At 35.6% G+C, this 16,807-nt stretch overlaps 1 long non-coding RNA gene across 1 annotated transcript in view; it reads left to right on the top strand.

Annotated features, from left to right (window-relative positions):
* The window catches only part of LOC143694373 (uncharacterized), a 108,326-nt gene that overhangs the window by 73,095 nt on the left and 18,424 nt on the right, over positions 1 to 16,807 (top strand). Inside the window, exon 2 of the long non-coding RNA XR_013182835.1 lies at positions 13,757 to 13,832. This is a non-coding gene — a long non-coding RNA (uncharacterized LOC143694373). The remainder of the gene's footprint in view (positions 1 to 13,756; positions 13,833 to 16,807) is intronic.

The following is a 16,807-nucleotide window of genomic DNA, read 5'->3' as shown; positions in this document are numbered from 1 at the left end:
AGACACATGCTGGAATTAAAATCTAACTCTGATCCGCCAGTCTGTGAGCAATGTTTAGGTCTAAAAAAGATGTTCCATTTAGGTGCCATAATTGTCAAGTACTGATAGCGCCTACCACAGATGGGGAGCTGGTATGGCCATAGCTCCCATCAGCTGCAGCCTTCGGTGCTGCTTCCCCATATTCATTGCCAGGATTGCCTCTGCTGCCACACCACAGTTGTGTTGTTACTGCTGCTTTTCAGACTCTGAGTTTGGAGCAAGAGCTCACATCGGAGCACTTATCTGGTTCTCTTCTTGAGAAAAGGTCTAGCATGTGTTGTCAGTATCTGTTCATTTCTTAGAGGTTTTCCAAAGAATTATGGTTGAGTTCCTCTATCTATCCATAATTTCCTTGAGCTGCCAGAAAGTTTTTGGCACTCCCCCAGAAATATGCTTCCACAAGTTCTGCTAAGATTCTCAGAGCAGATTTGCCTACCTAGAGCAGAATATCAGAAGATGAGCTGAAGCTGTACAGCTAATGTGGAAACAGTGTACCACTGGCTCCTAAATATGAAAGCACACCAATGTTAAAGGCTCTGCAACACAAGTCCATGACAGCCTAGATTTTGATCATATCTTTCAGGGAATATTTCCCAACTTTTCCTAAAGCCATGCTGACATACAGAAAAGAATGCAAAATTAAATGTATCTAGAAGAACATGAAAATAGGAATGGTGTTCTTTGCCCCAGGAGTTTTCTTGTGTGGGAAGAAGGACTTTTGGATTCTGACATCTCTAGTTAGGCTCTTGTATTTTCTATGGACTTGTCATTAATTAAAATGTACGGAGGAAAGGGGAGCTAGCAGACTATTTAAATTAATTTTTAAATGTGAATTGAAGTTTCCACATTAGTGTGCTCATCACGAAAATATTATTTTGATACTCAGTAGCAAATGAATAATAGAGTTTAAAAATTATATGTATTTTAACTTTTGCACCTCCAGACATGTTCTACTGTCTTGGAATTTGAAATTTGATGTAGACTACAGAAGTATAAGGCCACAAAATGGTCAGATCTTTGATGGAATTTTTGCTTGGGTTTTCAGCATACTTTTAATAGTTCTCAAAAAAAAAAAAAAAAGAAAAGCACTTTCAAGGGGCTTAGAAGGACACTTCTTAGAAGGCTTCATTTATCATTATCCTTTTCTGTCTAGCACATTCCATGCAGACAGGAAGATAATGCAAAATGGAGATGAGATCATTCTACTAAGTAATAATACCGTATTGCATGAAAACTCTTTATTGCCTGTATTTGCTCAATTCAGACAGTAAAAGTAAAGCAGTGATCAATAGAATTTCTAAGCTTAGCCCAGCCATATGAGATTCAGAAAGAGTTCCTCAGGCATGTCTGTTCTAAATGAAAATTCTGTGCAGAAAAGGGTAGCATAATTAGCATGCTGCATATGCACCTATAAAATAGTTTAATTCTTCGGTTTTATGAATTAGAATTCCTAATCATAAATTTCTCAGCAATATCTGTAAATGTAGTGTTTTATTAGAAGAAGGTATGTTGATTCTTTTTTTGATGTGGGTGTTAATTTGGAATTGAACTGCTGTAAAACATGAAAACTATGATCTCAGAAGGATTACCAAAAAAGTACCAATGAAAACATTCCCAAATGACTGAAGAAAATGAAATTGAACCTTCTTGTTAACTGTGCACACTTTTGATCCCTTTATTTATCCTTCAGCAACAAATTTGAAAAATGAGGATGCAAAGTGATGTTCATTACAAGTTAGACTATTCTTATTTCTATGTAGGCTGATTTTGAGACCCACATTTTATAAGCTCACTGTCACACAAAAAGGAAAAACAATTTTAATGACTCAAATTCAATATTGATTTTTTGAAATGACAATTATAATACATAAGATATGGGCATGATTTCTAGTTGTTTAAATAGTATTTTGAGTTCTTCTAGATCACTAATCCTACTGTCCTATATACTTGAATTGTGCTTAGAAAAACATAATTGCTTTCATTTTGATATCTCATTTAGTGCTTTAAACAATTGGGCTATTTTCAAACAAATGTTTGAAGTGGCTAAAGCTCATGTAATACATTTTTTCCCCAAGATGTTTCTTCTCATCTCTATTTCAGGAGGTTTTTTTTTTTTTTTTTAGTTTTATACTGGTGATCTGAACACATTCACAGTGTTGGGTAACTTGTGTCTGATTCATGGACAGGGAGTAAACTAGAAAATTCCAAGTCATAATTCTGGCTTAAAACAGTTACAAAAATATATCTATATTTTTTGTCCTTTTATATATTATAAAATATGTTATATATAGTTATATAGAGTTATAGAGATAACTATAAAATGTATTTTATATTTTTTATTAATCTTTATTGTTTATATGTCAAGTCCACAGGACCTGTTTCCATATACTTACCAAGAGAGAATATAAATCTAATTTTGTTCAGTCCTTTAATTATGACAACACTTTCATATTTTCTGTCTCAACTGGACTGCCTAAGCATTTTTTATGATTATTTAAAACTTGAACTTTTCTTTTTGAGTCACGCACATAATTTTTAATCACTAACTGTAGCTCATGCAAAAAAAGTAACAGCTTGCTACTTGTATGAGTCAGAATCTAAACAGAGCTATTTAAAAATCATTTGGAAAATGTGTTATTAGTTAATTAGCATAATGTAGTTATAGAGAAGATATACAATCTAACATGTTTCACTGAATCAGTTCATAAACAAAAACTGCAATTAGCTACCATTTCCTTTGCATTATTATTTTCCTTGAGATCCTATCATATGGCCAAGCGAACCTAACAGTGTTGTCAAACAGATTTCAAATCTGAAATGCCATGGTGCAGCTAGAGCACACCTTTCATTTTTCATGTATTACATTCCAACACTTTCTACTGAAACGTTTGCACCAAATTTATGCTTCGTGTCTTAATAACTTTATAATTACTTATATGCATAAGAAAAGATATCTTCTTCTAGCTCACTATTTCCATTTAAATTGCCTAGGTTAAAAATTTGAAACAGTAAAACTGAGCAAGAAAGAACAATTTGTTTTTTCTAGACTCAATGTTGAGTTGAATTTCTGTTGAATTAAAAACACACTGAAACAGGAAAATTAACCAACTTTTTATGGCTATTTTAATTAGTTGTTAGAATTTTGTTCCAAAACTGAATAGTTGTAACCATTTGATCATCATATGGATTCCATGTGAAGTAATAACAGGTAACAGTCCATAACTCAGGCCTGACTGGTCTCTGAAATTTTCATTCATCTGTGAACTTTAGCATGTCTTACAAAGCTGGGCCACATTCTCCTCGAAGTCAGCAGAGATTGCAAGGTATGCACCTTCTAGAATCCCTAAGCTCACCTGTAAAACAGGAAGGCCTGAGAGATTTCAGGGATCATTTCTTGACATTCATAGGCTATCTCTACATCCTAGTTACACTATGTTTCCTGGGCCTCTAGAGAAAAAGAATGAAAGGCTTTTAGCCACCATCTAAAATTTCCCTGATCTATGCAGACTTCTGATGTAGTCACATAAAAACCAGCACAGAAACCAGGATAGGGGAGGAAAATGAAAGAGAAGATAGCTACATTATAAATGTAAAATTATTTCGGATTTTGAAAAGAAATTTTATAACAGCGTAAAAAAGTGATACCATCTGTGTTCAGAGTGAATATCATATTTATTTCCAAGAAAAAGGACAAATTTATATTTAAAAAAATCTCAAGGCCACACTGACTGATGTGTTAGTGATACTTAATATGCTACTGGTGAAGCCAAATTTTAACTGATTTTAGACTACAGAAGCATCAGGAACATCAAACAACATTTGTCTGAAGCTTTGTAAAGCAAAAAGCAGTATTTTTCAAAAAATGTAGTATAATTGTAAAGCTATTTTAGAGGAGAATACTACCTGTCACTGGGCATCTGTGGTTATTAAACTGTTCCCAACATGTCATCTTTTGCAACTCTGGCTTATGAAGACAGAAAATAATTAGGGTTTTTTTTATCAGAGTTCCCAAGTAATTCATCTTGCAAATATCTAGATTTCCTGGTCTTGTGCCTTGTGTTCAGTGACAGTGCTACAGATGGTCTGGGTAACCTCACAGACAATCTTCTAACTGAGATCTTATCCTGATTCTTCAGATTTCTTCCCAAGGCACATGCTAATTGTTTTTTATGACTGCCTTTCAATATTTTCTAGTAGACAGACAACATCCTGCATTAAGTTGATTGCATTAAAAATGAAACTGAAGATTCATTTTCCTTGTTTTTTAGTTTTTTCCTTGTTTTTTAAGTTTTAAGATGAAATGATGAAACCTTAGACATTAGTAGTAATGGACATTATAAACAAGAAGAAAAATGCTGAATGTACATCCAATTAAAATAAACAAATGTATTTAATTAAAAAAAATCACAAAGCCCAACAAGGCATATAGGCAAAGAAAAATACCAACAGCTGTTGAGGAGGACTCATAATTGTAAACTGAACTGAGAGGGAAGGATTGAGGGAATATTAGGGTAAACTCCAAGACTAGTGTTTAATGCTCATCATCATCTTCCTTTTGCAATGTTGAAATAAACATTGTGAAGAAGAAGATCTCATTAGTCAGTGGATATTCTGCTCTTGTCAGTACCTGACCTTCAAATTTGGTCTGCATGGTCATGCACTAGTTCAGAGAGCTGCACAGGATTTTGGTTTGCTGGTATGAAAGCACAATTGGACAGTCCCTTGGCAAAACCATGGACATTCTTATGTTGCTCCAAACAGTATTCCCTCAAGGGGTGCTACAGAACTTTCACTGGTAAAGCACTAGTACTGTCAAAATCAATCTTAGTGTTATCCAAAAGGCCATCTTCCTCTGAGACAAAAATAAGGTGAGGAGATGAATATGTAAATCACCTTATTAGTAACATACTAGTTATAGTGAACATCCCCAAAATATATACAAGTAGTTAATAAAAATATTACTATAGTTTTTCTGGGATATTCAGAGTTTCAGCTTGGACATACCATCAGTTTTACATCTTTCATAGCACAGAAACTTTATCTCCAACAGGAACCACCTTCTAGGTTTAGTCTGCCAACCTAGCTGCACAATGTATTTTTTTCATAGTCTCTTTGTGAGGAACAGATTTTAAATGATTTCATGAGTAAGCCTATGTTGTGCACATGACTGGAAACATAGATTCCCTCAGCAATTTCCATCAAAATGCAAGGAACCACTGCTTTCTCACCCAGTTCCTGTGTAATTACCAATTCATTTGGCATCATTGTAATAATTATCACAGTAATTAAAATACTGGAATTTGTATGAAGACCACAAATCCATATACCGAATCCTATAAAATTATCAACAGTTCAAATGAAACATACCAGACAAGCTAGTTTCCAGGTAATACTGTATTTTGAAAATTCTCATGATACCATAACAATATAAATATATTTTCCAAGAGAGGAAGACATCACTTTTTAAAATACCAATTGAATACTATGTAAAAATGTATATGAAATAAAAAAAAAAACTCTGCTTGGTGTCTAGAAACTCTTGCTTATGTCCTTAAAAATCATTAAAATTATTAATTATATTCTGAAAGATGAACAGGTCATACTTTGCACCTCAAATCATCAAAATTAGGAAGCCAGTCTCCATCCATTTCCTTGTATAGGCAATGGAGAGAGCTTGTCCCCTGTGAGAATTCCTAACAGTTCTCTGAGATATACTCTGAAAGAATCTCTCCTACATTTGCAGTTGCACAGAACATATGGAAACTGTCCTACTAAAGCAGGAACTATAAGTAGTAATTTTGTCATCAGATAGAATAGCCCACTTGCCTGTTTCCAGATAAGTAAATCCCTCAGCAGTATGTTATGGAGAAATCACTGGCAGTGATAATTTTTAATTATTGCCTTATTTCACTTTTATCTGCAACCATGTTGCACAATTATATTTCACTGAGAGGGTGTAGATGGGACACTACTGCTATTACTACTGTAACTGCTCTTCAGGAGCTCATTAGCTCCAGGTGCAAGGAAAACCAATCTCAAAGCCCAGTTTGTGACCCATGGAAGACTGGTATTATCCGGACCCGTAGCTTCAGAAAAAGTTAATTTCAATGCGATCCCTCCAGCCCTTCAGATCCTGTGTTCCACTGGACCTGAGAATCAGGACTTTTATATAAAACTGAAGATATACTTGAAGAGGTGTTGGGGTTTAGGATTCTTCCTTTTGTTTCGTTCTCTCGGGGAATTTTCTCCCACACGTGTTTGCAGGAGACAATAATGACCGGGTACTTGAGAGAGACAAAAGAAGCTGCCAAGCTCAGGGGTGGAGGGCACTTAGCTGCACTCCTCTTATCTGAGGGTTCCTCTCATAGGGTGGAGATGCTGCAGGAATTGGGCTGGGAAAAAAGGGGCTGGGGCAGCTGCTAGCTCCTTCTTGCTCACTCAGCATTCGGAAGGGAAGGAGGTTGTAGTCACTGTGGGAAGAATTCACCACCACTGAGGGGTTCTGTCTCGTGCTGCCTTCTACGGTGAGTGAAGCTCTGCTCGTGAGAGAGGCCCTTGCACTGGGACCTTATTAACACCCTACCTCACCAAACAAAGGACTCCTCACCATCTGCTACAGCTGTGGAATTTCTGCTTCCTCTTCCCTGCCGCCCCGGGTGAGCCCGCCCTGCTGCTCCGAGGCTCCTGCTGCAGCACATTTCCGCCATTCAGCCCGGCTGCCGTGACCGCATGCTCCCTTAGCTCCCGCCACAGCGCCCCCTGCAGGAGCGGGGGAATCACCGCACCTGCCCCGCCCACCGGGAGCCAGCAGCGCCCCTGCTGGCCGTGCCCGGAACTGCACCAACGGGGAAAGCGCCTGCGGCCGGGAAGGCTGGGACTGGGTTTGGGTTCTGTTTGGTGTCAATGCCAGAGCTGCTGTTGTTTGTTTGTTTTATCACACATACTAATAAAGAACTGTTATTCCTATTCTTATATCTTTGCCTGAGAGCCCCTCAATTTCAAAGTTATAGTAACTTGGAGGGAAAGGGGTTATATTTTCCATCCCAAGGGAGGCTCCTGCTTTCCTTAGCAGACATCTGTCTTTCAAACCAAGACAAGAGGAAATACTTTCTCACAATCTAGGAAACCAAGGTAAGAGCTCTTCACTCTTTGCAAATGTTTAAAAATAACTCAGACCTAAATTACTGTTCGGGTCAAGTTATTTTGCACAGGAGCTCTCCAGCTCTATATGGCTAATGCTTTTCAAATACAGCTGCTTTTGAATCTGAATTGATTATGACTGGATATGTTCCTTATCCAAGTTAAAACATTTTAATGCTTCATTTTTGCTTAGAGAAGGAAATAAAAAAGAGTTACAGCAATAAAAATAATTAGTGGAAAATTTCAGATATCTATAACCTAGAAAAGATGAAGCCATTTTGAAATTAGGGAAGTATGAGACCTGACAAGATAATGGGGATAGATATTCTCACCACCTACACAACAGGAGATGAGGATGGAGTGGCTGATAGCAGAAATACTGAAATATATTTTGTACCATGTTTGCTTTCCTTCTAAGTTAGTAAAATCATCACAAAAATAGAAGAATACTTATAGCAGATAGGTAAGCAAGACTGAAGTATGACGATGAGAAAAAATAATTAGGTTCAAACTGCCCTTTATGGATCAGAAATAGACAATTTGATTAGGAGTTTTTTTTCTTTAGACTGTATTTATTCATTGCATATATATTGACTTCTCTGATTATGTTGAAGGGCTGTAAAGAAGAAGCAAACAATAAAAATATAAATTGGGAGTTCTTTGGAAGCTATTTGTTGGGGGGATGCTGTGCCATTCAGGAAGAAAGTTACACTTTGGAAGAAGCGTTAATTAGCTTTTTCTATTACTCAACTGAGATCATTCTGTCTAACTCACTAAATACATATTGCCTTGCCTACAATCTACAAAACTTCTTTCCTGTACCTGGTCCATTAATTTCTGTTAAGGATTGGGACTGGGTTTTTTTCATTAACTGCATGAGGGGTCCCAAATCTGTTATTCAGGTTTTTCAGGAGGAAAAGCTATTTTCCTTTGTCAACGTTGCCAACAAACCTACTCACACACACAAACTCAGGCCTGAGTGTGTTACTGGGAGAAGTCTGTCTACTCTTTCCTAAATTATTCAAGAACATCTTAGTTCTGTTTCTGGCAGCTGCTTAGAGGGTGACCCCTTCATATTCCTGGCCTGCAGCATAAGCAAGTACAGGAGAAGAAGGAAGCTTAAAGGAGCATTTTTTAATCTTGGTGAAAGAGCACTAGACCCTGATGGAAGAGGCAATAAAGGACTTAACTGCAGGATTTCTATCTCATAATAGGATAAAATGAGATATTCTCTACTAGTTAAGATATTCTCAAATAGATACTACCTTGTCTAGTAGTAAAATCTTAGACACTATTCCATATACCTGAAACAAGAACTATTATTGCAGAAAATCCTCTAGACATGGAAAACTGAGGAAATAATTACTTAAGTTTAGATACTACTTTGAGGGAAAGGATTATACACACTTCAGTGAAGTTTTTGACTACACATTTCTGTCTGGAAAATAAACTATGTTTTGCTTTTCTCAACAACACACATTTGTTTATTTTCCTCTTTGCACTTTCACATCTAGAGGTTATTTTTCTTGGATATTTTTTGAAATGAAACTAATATTTTGCAAAAGAAATTCCCAGTTTTCTAAGGATTTTAATTTCTTGATGAAGTCAGTCATACTGGATATGTTACATAATAAATGGCAATGCTGTGACAAGAAGATGTAATCAGGGTCAAACAATCATGTCTAAGTTCATACATGCACATAAATATACGCATTAATAATATTTACTTGCATACATAAACAAAGCTTTTTTAAAGTAGTGTGCTTATTGAATTGCACATTGAATCTGAACTTGCAAGTGTGATGCAAACAATGGATCAAAACTCTGCTTGAAAATACATAATGGAGGGTGAAAAAATAAGCCGAGCCTAGGAAAAAAATCCTGCTATTTTAATTATTATATAAGACATAAATTGGGATTTAGATTATGCTCTACACATTGATTCAAGATAGCCTGAAACTAAAGTTTTTGAGATTTAATTTTCTGTTGCTATTAATGAATATTACAACAGTAGCTGCCCCCTGTGGCTTGGTATAAAAAGCAGTGTATATACCTAGCACAACATTTGCAGACCTCCTCAGTTTTCTGTTTTTAATGTGATGAAAAATTGTACAAGTAACAAAGGAAAATGTCATGGTAACTAAAACATTTCCTATACATGTATTTTAGAGGGAAGCTAAATCAAAGGTCTTCAAAGAATTACTAGGGTTCTTTCTAGGAGGTTATTGACAAATATGTAGTTTGTCTTCTGAGTTTGTGCCTCTTTCACAGATTGGTGTATTTGTGATCCCACAGGCAGGAATAAGTGTCTGTAATTCATTTCTCCTTGTTAACTAGTGTGCTTTTGTGTGTAGGATGATTGACAGCAAACTCGGCTTAGTCCCAACGGATGAGCTTGTTAGCAAAACCCTAGCATCCTATCTCTAATAAAGCATATCAGCAGTACATTTTGTCCTATCTATTAGCCTCTCTGTTTCTTTTTTGTGAAAAGCTGAGTGTCCCTTTGAAGCAATGACAAATAAACCCCTGAACTGAAGTGCTAGGCTGCCTTATGGACAGCTGGATAGTAAATGTCACACCGTGTATAGAATGCCTATTATCAGAGTGAGCCATTTGTTCCATTCCTTTCAGTATCTTAATGTAATACAAAATTGCTAAATCAAGCCCCATGTCTGTGACAGAACATAATTAATGAGAAAGCAGGAGCCAATTCAACACTCTTTATTGGGACCTAATTGGCTCAGGCAACAGAGTTGTCACTCAACAAGAGACTTCCTTTAAAGCAATTTTGTTCTTGGTTGTATTACAGAGCCTATTAAATTGTCCCCTCCTTGATCACACAAAGAAGTATCTGCATGCAATAATTAGCTTTTCCAAGGGGATTTTTTTTAACTCTTTCAATAATAGCACATTTTCAAGCACTGCCGGAGGAAACACAGCACAGGGATATGTGCAGCCTCTGGACTGAATAATTGTAATACATGCATTTTGGGAAAGCCTGTGAGGATTGCATCAAAGCTCTGGCCATAATGGGGTGGCCTGATTTCAGAGAAGGTTGCAGGTCAAGCTGGGCACCTGATATTGCACTCTGTGCAAACTGTTCAGCTAAAGGAGCAAGTGAAAATGTAGAGGTATGGATTGTTTAACTGAGTGCCTGCTTTCTGAACAAAATATTAAGCCACCATGAGGAATGAGAGGTCCTATTTCCCATGCCAGTATCTGCAGATTCTAATACCACCATCAGCAGCCATTTATTTTGAGTAAGAATCAAAGGCTAGGAATCTTTTTTCAGTAATTATCCATCAGAATTTCCTACTTCCTCGGCTTTGTGTCTTAATCAGTAGATTATGGGGGCATAAACTGGGAAGTCTGTTAGTTTTAAGAGAGATTACTTTTCTGTGACCCAAAGAACAAATTGGAGTCACACTTTGGAGTTAAGCAATACATAAATCATACCTGAGGAAGAAGGAATTCTAGAACCTGGTTCTGTAACCTCCAAAAGCATAGATTTCTACAACTAGTCAAAAGGCACAAAATACTCAAACACAAAATATATCACTGATTGAAGTTCAGTGACTTAACCACCATCAAAAATGTTCAGAAATGTTCACTATGTCTGTAGAAAAATTGAACATATTTTCCAGAAAATTTCAGCTGCAGCTACTAAGCCTCGTAAGAACTTATTTGAAAACCAGACAACAAAATGGGAGGGATCCTGAATCTGTTGAATATCTCTGTGTTTAGAAAGGCTTATCATAAGTTGAACTTCACATTTTCTGTTCAGTTTGGATTTAAAGATAGTATTGAAGTGGAGGACATGGCCCATGTTTTTTCTCAAAACTGTCACATAACATCCTGCATAACATATTAATAGATATGTAAATTGCTATATTAGTTGTTAGTCCTGGAGAAAGCTAAGTACAAGAAATCAGTGTATTTGGAGTTTAGCAATCAGGACATTTTAGTTCTTCCCTCTTATGTCTCCCAAAGACTAGAATGATGTGACTAATCATATATAATAGTGTATTATCACTTCTTTTTTTCTTCAGTGTAAAAATCCCAGGGATTTCAAAGGGAATTACAAATACAGAATTAAAAGAATGCAAGGTGCTGTTTTTTCCCAAAGAAATGTGTGTTTAATGTTTAATGTTTTATCTGCGGTTATATTAAGCAATTGTGATGAACATGTTTTGATTTGTACATTTTATGCAGCTTTTTTAGTGGTAGGAGTTCATTTACACCTGCTCTAATATGCAAACTACAACATAGCCACTGCTTTGAAGGCTCAGATAGAAGACAATACATGAATATATTACAAAACCATTTTTTTCAAATTTAATAATGTGCAAGATAAGAGCCTAAATGCAAATGCTAATCAGCAATGTCCTTTCACAGGTGATTCATGAAGTCTCTGAAGCCATATAATCTGAGTTTTATTAGCTTATTCTAGCAACAAGTAAAAATGATAACAAAGACTTACAAAATCTAATTTTCTTTAATTAATCACATTCAATCAATATTATAAAAATAATATTGTATATTATGATTAATTCTACATGGTATAGAATACTAATGGGTACTGAAGAATTAAAAAAATTACAGCTTGGGCATCTACTGAGAAGAATTTGACAAGTCAAATTAGAATGTTAAAAAATAAACATTTAAATTGAAATATTTTACCAAACAAATACTATGTGGAAAAATAGTCAAGGAAAAGATATTTTGGGAATATATTCAAAACAGCACTGATTGAAATATTTTGTCTAATGAAACAGTTCTCTGGTGTTTAATTTTCATTCAAAAAGTACTTGAGCTCCTAAGTGAATTGCCAAGCTTCTGTAGTTTTGGGCATCATAACTGTATAACATGAGTTGGATGCCATGCTGTTTGAATATAACACAAGACCAAAAGGCTGTTTCTCATTTCAGAAAATCCTGGGATCCAGATATTAGTAACAGTCTCCTGACAACACATAGGCTCAAGTTAGATATCTCCGCATGTCTGTGCTTGAAAGGTCATTGTCACTGATGACATAAAAATGAGGTCTAATCAAGAGAGAAATATGACATCATTTGGTTGTCAGTGCAAACAGAACTAGGATGTGTGATTCCAGGACTGGTGGTTATTAATACTTCAGCAACTGAAAAAAGACAATCCATATTAGTATTGTGTCTCTATTTAATGCATAAGGACAACATCTAGCATCTACATTAGCTGATGGTGGCTAAGAATAGACAAGAATTAGATGTGTGTTTTTGTGAATTATATAAACAAAGTTATTATGATGCATAAAAACCCATTGTTTAGGTCTGTAAGTTTTTCCTCCTTACATATGCGAGGACCTCACAACAGATGTCTCAATAAGGACTGGTTCACATAGTGGCTTTGAACTGTTTCCTTGTTTTGATAAACAAAGCATTGTTGTAATTAGTAAATTGGGCAAAAATGTTTGAGTCAGGACAGAAATCCTTCCATCATTTTTTGTGTCCAGTATTATCCTGTAATAGTCCACAATGTTACCCTAGGAAAATGATGACAAATTCCTCAGCATACAGTTTTCCAGAATATTAAGAAAATGTCGTCTTTTTCATGTAAATACTGTCTTCTTTCTTCGTTTCATATTAATACTTGTCCTGGTATCTTGGTCCCCAGTTGCATAATTTTACATAGGTCATTATATTTCAGAAACAAAAATATTGAAGACTCTAAGTAGTCTTGGATTTCCAGGCACTAACTCTGAGGGAGTCTGCAACCTCTGAATCTGTCATGTAACCAGACTTTTTTTCAGCACAAAGTATGATTAAAAGTAATAACACATGTCATACCACTGTGGCAATGCCAACACAGAGGATGCGTTTCTACAGAACAGATGGTACTTGCAATGCTAAGAAGTCTATTCTCTTCATTTTACCTCATTGTTGCTTGGCTTCTGTGCCTTCTCACACACGTCACACATTTCAAAGTGTGCACAATGTCCTCTTTCTAAAGGGCATGAGCATATGAACTCATATAAACAAGATCAGAATGCAGATTAATTTATCTCGAGCGTAATATTCAATATAGATTTAAAAACAATAATATTTTAGCAGCTGAACCCTATAGCTATTATTTTAACATCTAAGGAATTTATAATTTTGCAAAACTGGGAAAGGTAGTACTCATTAAAAAAACCTAGCAGGAATCAGTTTACCTACTATGTACAGATACTAGTGTGAAATGTAGCAGTTTCAAGAAGTGCTGAGTCAACTACATTACAATTTAAGACTGAGCATATTGAAGAAAAATTTAAACAACAAAAGAGGTGTGAGGCATGCAGAATTCTGTCAGACCTTCATCCAAAATTGATACTCTTGTGAAAAAATCGTGGGACAAAATGACTGTAAGAGTTTTTTAAATACCATTCACAAATTGGCATATCTGGTATTTCAGTAACTGAGAGTAAGATAGCAAGGCAAGAAGTTACACCTATAAGGAACCTAAGGAAATAGCATTATATATTATATAATCAGAAAAATATCTTCAAGGCCTTCAATTTCCTTTGGAGATATGTAAAACCTCCAAATTCATGTTTTTGCAGATTTTGCAGATCACAAACTGAGGAAGAAAGTCTTCAATGTGTACAGAGGGAAGGTACTGTTCTGCGTTATGACTCAGTAAGTCTGTGTTCTGCTCCAGCAGTTGTTCTGCTTGTTTATTTCTCAGCACCCAAAGTGATGTTCAGTCCATGAGTCTAATACTCTCAGATATTGTATGAAGAATCAGAAAGAGCTGGAACTTCTTCAGGGAGCAAGCAGCAATGGTCTGCCGTGTACACGCCAAAATTAGGTCTGTTACGGAGTGAGTCTGTATATGGTGTAATAATAAAATGTGATTCCTTTCTTGATCAGCAAGGGTGTGAATAATGGCTCTGAAAGCCAGTTTATGCATACTTTTGGCAGACTGAAAATTACACAAATGATCTGAAAATAGGGCAAAATTAACTGCCATGATCTATCTGTGTGTTATCTGAAAAATTCTGACAGCCTGCTTAATCCTCTTCTATGGCTGCCTGTGGGGTCCCCTGTACTAAGAGATATGTGATATTCAGCCTGAATAAGTCTTGGAAAAATGCTAGCATATGTAGCATCTATATTTTAATGTCATCTTCAACATTCTCCGTAATTTTTTCTGCAATCAGTCTAGTCTAAAGAGACCTGTTATAATAAAGTGGTCAGCCTGTTACATCTGTTTATCTTGATGGCTAGACAGAGAAAGCCTGTTACATCTGCTTATCTGATGGCTAGACAGAGAATATTATTAACTGTATGGTATATGATAGAGTTTTCACAAAGGCTGGTACAGTATCATGACTCGCAAATTATCCAAATATTTTCCGTCATTTTTTTTTCCCTGCTAATTGACTTCGTTTTCTTTCTCTTTGACTCATATTCTCAGGAAGAAAACATCTTGTAAAGCACTGGCCTTTATTGTATTATATCTGAAATATAGGCAGGACACAAAAAGTGGGCAAAAAAAATGATTCTGCCCTTTTTTATCTACTCACTCAAGAGATCTTGACTTTTTTAACTTTGCTTCTGTTGCAAAGGCAAGACTTGCTAAGAGAATAAATAGCAATTTGTATGAATATATCAGGGTAAAAGAATAACTTCTTGTTCGTCTCAAGCCCTTGGATCATTCAAAGTTACAACAGCAGAAATCCTTGAGGTTTACTATGGTCTACCGCAGTGTTGAACCTGTATATTACAAGTTATGATCCCTGTAAACAGAAGGCACTTTGTCATGTTCCTCCCCCCCCCCCCTTTTTTTTTCTTACCGTGACATTCTAAACAGACTTCTGTGATCTCTTGGCAAATTCAGCACATTATTGGTGATCTCTTTCTGGTAGACACTTCCTGTCAGCCCAGGGAACAAAAAAAAAAGATTATGAGGAACATGAATAAAACTCCTTCAAAAGCTGACATAGGCATTGACTTGGGTTAAAGTTCTTCACACAGCTCATCAGTGGGGAAGAAAATGACGTAAGCATTGCACTTCTTTCGACCTTTGGGTACATTTTTCATTTTGGCTAGGAATTCTATGTGAAAAGTATTTTATCATCTCAACAGTTTTTAAAATAACTATAAAAACAGTTCGCCCTCAGACAACACATAAGGCTTTATTTGGGAAAGAGAATTAGTACGATAAAGCTGACAGTCACTCTTTATTCAGGAGAGATTCAGCAAGCTGTTACTACTTCTGTTTTGAACAAGAAACATTAAAAAATTGTTATTTCACTGAAATACAAAGTTACAAGGTAGACATTGAAGAGTAAGGAATTTCTATGGTGCTAAGAAGTGAATGTGAGCATATCCGTGTGCAAATCACCTGGGAAAAGACAAACAAAGTCAGAGAAACAGTCAAAATGCCATAGAGACAAAAAGGTAAAATGACCCCGAAGAAAGACTGAAAATGCCTCTGAGGAGAGGAATCCTGGGAAAATGCTGAGAAGTGTGAGAAGACAAATTGTCTCCAGCTATTTGATTCATGCTGTGTTCTTAGAAAGTAGGTTTTGTGAATTCTTTGTAAATGAACATGGTCTATCAAATAATTTCTCTCTCCCCTAATGGAAATAGTTCAAAGCATTTCACTGGTTATGTGTTAATATCAAAGGGATGCAATTGCTATTTGATTCTGTATTGCTCTTCCAGATAAGCTACACATGAAACTGTTTCGTGAAAACAGCTTGAGGGTAGAGCCTCAGCTACTCCCACTTATACAGATATTTAAAAAGGAATTTACAAGATAAGACTTTGAACATTTCAATGTTCACTAAATGATATTTGTGCATGAAGATTTAATAAAGGGTGTGTAAATTTCCAGGCCAAACCCTCAAATAGCTGTGGATTGAGGAGCCATTGTGACAATAATTCATATGACATAAAGAAAAATGTTAGAAAATGATATTATTTCCTATAATTTCTGATTAATTTTTAGGAAAAAGCCCTCTGATTATGTATTTTTAAGAGGTTTAAGTTGCCTTAGAATTTCCACTAAAATTTATCACTTCTCCAGACAAGAGTAAAAAATAAATTGAATTGTAGAAAACAAATTTAAAAAAATCTCAGTCACAGCAATATTTTGATTTATATGGGAACAGAATCCCCAGACAGCCATCATGCTATATACAGATATGTATCTTATTGTTCTGTATACATTACTGAGATTTATTGAGGTGATATATTTTCATATTTATTTTAAAAAACAATGCTATTTTATTAAAATTAATTAGATTTACTGTGCTATTAAATATGGAACATAGACCATTATATAATATCTTATAGCTAGAGTATTTTAGGTTCTCAGATGTGGTTAGTGAGCAATATAGCACATGGAATTTATGAAATAGCAAAGTTTAGCTGTATGTTTATAACAGAATCCTGTCGACCAACTTCTCATCCCATTCACTATGTTGACTGTTGAAGAAAGAAAATTATCTTCAACATTTTGTAAAATCCAGGCTCCTTATTAAGCACTATTACATGTGTGTGAATTAACTTGCTTTTGAATACTGAAAATTCTTCAAATGAAGAGTCTTAAGACACAGAGAAAAACTGAAGAACCTTAGTCCAGGACTTGAAACTGCTGTAAT

The sequence above is a fragment of the Agelaius phoeniceus genome, chromosome 6 (genome assembly GCF_051311805.1).
Source record: "Agelaius phoeniceus isolate bAgePho1 chromosome 6, bAgePho1.hap1, whole genome shotgun sequence".
NCBI classification, from domain to species: Eukaryota; Metazoa; Chordata; class Aves; order Passeriformes; family Icteridae; genus Agelaius; species Agelaius phoeniceus.
Note: the sequence above shows the minus strand (reverse complement) of the source record. Positions and strands in the feature narration are given on the sequence as shown.